This window comes from Myotis davidii, unplaced genomic scaffold (genome assembly GCF_000327345.1).
Source record: "Myotis davidii unplaced genomic scaffold, ASM32734v1 scaffold2163, whole genome shotgun sequence".
Lineage (NCBI taxonomy): Eukaryota > Metazoa > Chordata > Mammalia > Chiroptera > Vespertilionidae > Myotis > Myotis davidii.
In genome coordinates this window covers 2,152-8,093 of record NW_006294258.1, presented here as the reverse complement: position 1 = coordinate 8,093, position 5,942 = coordinate 2,152, and positions in this window count along the sequence as shown.

Genomic DNA, 5,942 nt, shown 5'->3' with positions numbered 1-5,942 from the left:
TATTCTCTTTACTCCTAGTTGTAGAATTTCCACTCAGCCAGCCCTCCTGTGGTTCTGGATGTTGTCCGTTCCCTGTTTCAGGCTTAATTTGAATTAGTTTTTCAAGGCAGCAATCTCCGGCGTTAACCTATGCCGCCATCTTCGGTTCTCCTGTTGGAAGTTTTTCGATTACTGCTTCAATTGCACTAGTTGTATTATGTCTGTTCAGATTCTCTGATTCTTCCGTATTCAGTTTAAGATTATATATTTCTAGGAATTTATCCACTTTGTCCATATTGTTGGCATATAGTTGTTTATAATGTTTATTACAATCCTTTGTATTTCTGTATTCAGTTGTTACTTCTCTTTCATTTCTGATTTTATTTATTTGGGTTCTCTCTTTTTTTCTTGATGAATCTGATGAAAGGTTTGTCATTTGTTTATCTTTGCAAACAACCAACTCTTGGTTTCATTGATCTTTTGTATTTTTTTAGACTCTATTTTATTTATTTCTTCTCTGATCTTTATTATTTCCTTCCTTGTACTCACTTTGGGCTTTGTTTGTTGTTCTTTTTCAATTTCCTTTCAGTGTAAAGTTAGATTGTTTATTTGAGAATTTTCTTGTTTCTTGAGGTAGGCCTGTAATGCTATTAATTTCCCTCCGAGGACTGCTTTCACTGTCCCATAGATTTGGGGTTGTTGTGTTCTCATTTTCATTTGTTTCAGGGTATCTTTTAATTTCTTCCTTGATTTTATTGTTAACCCATTCCTTGTTTAGTAACATATTGTTTAGCCTTCATGTTTTTGTGTGGTCTTCATTTTTTTTCTTATGATTGATTTCTTGTTTCATACTATTATGATTAGAGAAGATGCTTGATATGATTTCAGTCCTATATTTATTGAGATTTGTTTTGTGTCCTAACATGTGGTCTATACTGGAAAATGCATGTGGGAAATATGTATTTCCTGCTGCTTTGGGGTGAAATGCTCTGGAGATATTAATTAAATCCACCTAATCTAGTATGTCATTTAAGGCCACCATTTCCTTGTTGATTTTCTGTCTGTGAGATCTATTCATTGATGTCAACGGGGTGTTAAAAAAATCCCCTATGGTGACTGTATTACTATTAATCTCTCTCTTTATGTCCATCAAGATTTGCTTAGGACTCCTATGTTGGGTGCAGAAATGTTCTCAAGGGTTATATCCTCTTGTTGGATTGCTCCCTTTATCATTATGTAATGTCCTTCTTTGGCTCTTACTATAATCATTGTTTTAAAATCTGTTTGGTCAGATATAACTATTGGTACCCCAGCTTTTTCCTTTCATTTGCATGAAATACCTTTTTCCATCCCTTTACTTTTAGTTTGTATGTTTCTTTTGTTCTGACGTGGATCTTATGTAAACAGCATATATGTGGGTCTTGTTTTCTTATCCATTCAGCTACCCTGTGGCCTTTTGATTGGAGCATTTAACCATTTTTCTTTCTTTTTTCCTTTCTTTCTTTCTTTCTTTCATTCATTCATGCATTCATTCATTTCATTTCATTTTTAGGGGATGTTTATTAAAGCTGGCACAGTCAAACAAGGGAAGGCCTAGTATAGAAGAAGCAACAGGGGAGAGAGTAGGTGGGGGAATGAGCCTAGGCTAGACTGCTTTGGTTAATTAAGAAGTCAGAGAAAAGCAGGCTTTGTGGACAGGTACGGGGGTAGCCTGAAATGAGCCCCTACTGCCCACTGCTCCCTATGACTGTATTACTGGTAATCTCTCTATGTCCATCAAGATTTGCTTAGGTGCTCCTATGTTGGGTGCATAAATGTTCACTAGGGTTAAGGAACCTTATTGGGTTCCTTAAGAGTTTAGGAGATACATGCCTGTGGAGGAAGAAGACAGGGTAGGGAACAGTACAAGTGTGCTCCTGGGATGGAGAGTGCACCTAAATCATTTACATTTAAAATGATTATTGATAGGTACACGTTTATTGCCATTTTATTCTTTTAACTATGTTCCTCTGTTTTGTTTTGTGGTGTGTTTTTTTCCCTTCTTTTTAAAGCAGGCCCTTTAAAATTTCTTGTAATACTGGTTTGGTAGTAACAAAAGATTCCTTTAGCTCTTTCTTGTCTGGGAAGCTCTTTATTTCTCCTTCAGCTTAAATAATAGCCTTGCTTGGTAAAGTAGTCTTGATTGTATGTCCTTGCGTTTAATCACTTTGAATATTTCATGCCAATCCCTTAGTGTCTGAAATGTTTCTGTTGAGAAATCAGCTGACAGTCTTATGGGAGCTCCCTTGTAGGGAACTAACTATCTTTCTCTTGTGGCTTTCAAGGTTCTCTCTTTGTCTTTAAGCTTTCCCATTTTAATTATAATGTATCTTGGGCCTCATGTTTTCTTAAGTGTATACCTAAATACTTCATTTTCCTTGGAGTGATTATAAATAGTATTGAGAGGTCAGGCACCCCCCTGCCTTTGAGCATGTGCCCCTCCTCAGCTCCTTTCCTAGATGGTCTAACTCAGAGTCACCTTCAGTACAGCTACTTTCTGTTGTTGTTGTTAAAATATTATTATTGATTTCAGAGAGAAAGAGAGATGGAAACATCAATGATGAGAGAGACTCACTGATTGGCTGCCTCTTGCATGCCCTTACAGGGGATCGAGCCTACAACCCAAGCATGTGCCCTGACTGGGAATCGAAACCCGGACCTCTTGGTCCATGGGACGTTGCTCTATCCACTGAGCCACCACAGCTGGGCATAAATGGTACTGTGTTTTTAAATTTGGTTTCTGCATGTTCATTATTACTATATACCAGTGGTCAGCAAACTCTATTAGTCAACAGAGCCAAATATCAACAGTACAACGATTGAAATTTCTTTTGAGAGCCAAATTTTTTAAACTTAAACTGTATAGGTAGGTACACCGTTATTAACTTAATTAGGATACTCTTAATGCTTAGGAAGAGCCACACTCAAGGGGCTAAAGAGCCACATGTGGCTCGCGAGCCGCAGTTTGCCGACCACGGCTATATACAAATACAATTTTTTTGTGTGTGTTGATCTTGTATCCTGATATCTTGCTGTAATCATTTATTAGTTCCAGTTTATTTGTGGATTTCTTAGGATTTCTACATAGCACATCATGTCATCTGCAAATAGGAACAATTTTTTTTCTTCTCTTCCTATCTATGTCTCTTTGTTTGTTTTTTGTTAATCCTCACCTAAGGATATTGTTCCATTGATATTTAGAGAGAGTGAAAGAGAAGGGAGAGATAGAGAAACATCGATATGAGAGAAACACATCAATTGGTTGCCGCATGCATCCCAACCTGGGCTGGGGATCAAGCCTGCAACCAAAGTATATGCCCTTGATCGGAATCGAACCCATGACCCTTCAGTCTACAGGCCGATGCCCATTTCACTGAGCCAAACAGGCTAGAACCTATCTGTATCTCTTTTATTTATTTTTCTTGACTTATTGCAGGAGCTACATCTTCCAGTACTCTTTCCAATAAGAGTGGTGAAGGTTGACATCTTGTCTCATTCTTCATACTAGGGGGAAAGTATTCAGTTTTCCATTATGATGTGTGTTAGTTGTAGAATTTCTGTAGATGCACCTTATCAATTTGAGATAAGTCCCCTCTACTCCTAACTTGCTGAGAGTTGCTACCATGAATGGGTGTTGAATTATTTTGTCCAGTGTTTCTGCTTCAATTGATATGATCACATGAGTTTTCTCCTTTAGTCTGTTATTTTGGTGTATTATATTAATCGATTTTTAAATGTTTGGCCACTCTTGCATTCCTAGAAAAATATCTAATTATTTATGGTGCATATAATTCTTTCTGTACATTTTAAAATTTGGATTACTGATATTTTGTTGAGTTTTTTGAGTTCATGATAAATACTTGGTCTGCAGGGATTGGGAAATGTTTTGTGATTTTTGTTCGTTTTGTTCCTTGGTACCATGTTGTCTGGTTTAGGCATCAGGATAATACTGGCTTAATAAAAATGAGTTGGGAAGTGTTACTTCTTCTATTTTCCAGAAAAGATTGCATAGAATTGGTGATAATTCTTTAAACGTTTGCTAGAATTCTTTAGTTAAAACCATCTGACCTTAGAGAACTATTTTTGCTAAAATAATGGACTATTCATATAATCTATTTCATCTTGATTGAGTTTTAACGGATTGTGGTTTTTGTAGCATTGGTTCATTCTAAATTGTCAAATGTAGTTATATGTTGTATTGATTTTTTTTTAAGAGAGGGAAGAGAGGAGAGAGAGAGAAACATGGATATAAGAGCAGAACATTGATTTGCTGCCTCCTGCACACCCCCTCCCTGGGATCAAGCCCACAAACCAGGCATGTGTCCTGACCGGGAATCGAACCAGCAACTGCAACTTTTTTGGTACAGTTGGGTGATGCCCAACCAACTGAGCACACTGGTCAGGGCTAAATTGTCAAATTTATAAGAGTAAAGTTCATAACCACTTCCTTGTTATTCTTTTTTTTAAAGGATATATTCTTTTAAAAAAATAGTGTACATTTTTTTTTTATTGATTTCAGAGGGAAGAAGGAAGAGGGAGAGAGAAATAAAAACATTAAGGATGAGAGAGAATCATTGATCAGCTGCCTCCTCCATGCCCCCCACTGAGGACAGAGCCTGAAACTAGGGTATGTGCCCTGACCAGGAATCGAACCGTGACCTCCTGGTTCATGGGTCGCCACTCAGCCACTCAGCCACATTGGCCAGGCACTTGTTATTCTTTTAATGGCTGCCGGATTTATAGTGATAACCCTTATTTCATCCCTTTTATTGATGATTCATACTTTCTCTTTTTGTCAGTCTTGCTAGCATTGCATCAATTTTATTTTTCCAGAGAACCAGATTTTTGTTTCATTGATTTTTCTCTATTGTTATTTTATTTTCAATGTCATTGATTTCTGATTTTATGATTATTTCTTTCCTTTTGCTTGCTTTGAGTCTATTTTACTCTTCTTTTTCTCATACCTCAAGGGAGGGACTTAGATTATCGAGATCTTTCTCTGCTACAATGTAAATATTTACTTCTATAAATGTCCCTCTCTGTACTGCTTTAGCTTAATTCTACATATTTTGGTATGTTCTATTTTCATTCTTTTTTTAAAAAATTTCTTTGAGACTTTCTCTTTGACCCATGTACTTAAATTCTGTTGTTCAATTTTTATGTGTTTGAGAAGTCCAATTAATTTCTAGTTTCATTCTATTATGATTGGAGAACACGCTTTATTATTTCAACTTTGGTAGGGTTCTTGAGGTTTGTGTTAGGCCCATGTGGTCTGTCTTGGTGAATGGTCTATGTGTTAATGAAATGTATATTCTCTTGCTTTTAGGTGGCATGTTCTATATATACCAATTAAATCCTGTTGATTGTATTGAGATTTTTTATATTCTTGCTGATTTTCTTTCTAATAGTTTTGTTAGTTGATGAGAGGGGCTTTGAAGTCCCCAACTATAATTGTGTTTGTCTATTTCTCCTTGCAGCTCTATCAGTTCTTCTTGATGTTTTGGAAGGTCTTGTTGGTACCTATACATTTAGGACAGTGGTTCTCAACCTTGGCTGCACATTAGAATCACCTGGGAATCTTTTTAAAATCCTGATTTCTGGGCCTCATCCTCCAGAAATTCTTTCTTTGTTATGGGGTGGGGCCACAACATTAGTAACAAAGAAACAGAATTTCCAGAGGATGAGGCCCAGAAATCAGGATTTTAAAAAGATTCCCAGGTGATTCTAATGTGCAGCCAAGGTTGAGAACCACTGATTAAGGACCTTTGTGTTTAGAGAATCAGTCTTTCTATCATCATGTAATACTCCTCTTTGTCTCTAGTACTTTTCTTTGCTCTCAAGTCACTTGATTTGATATTAATATAGTCACTTTTAAATTTTCTTAAATACATTTTTATTGATTTTAGAGAGAGGAACGTAGAGAG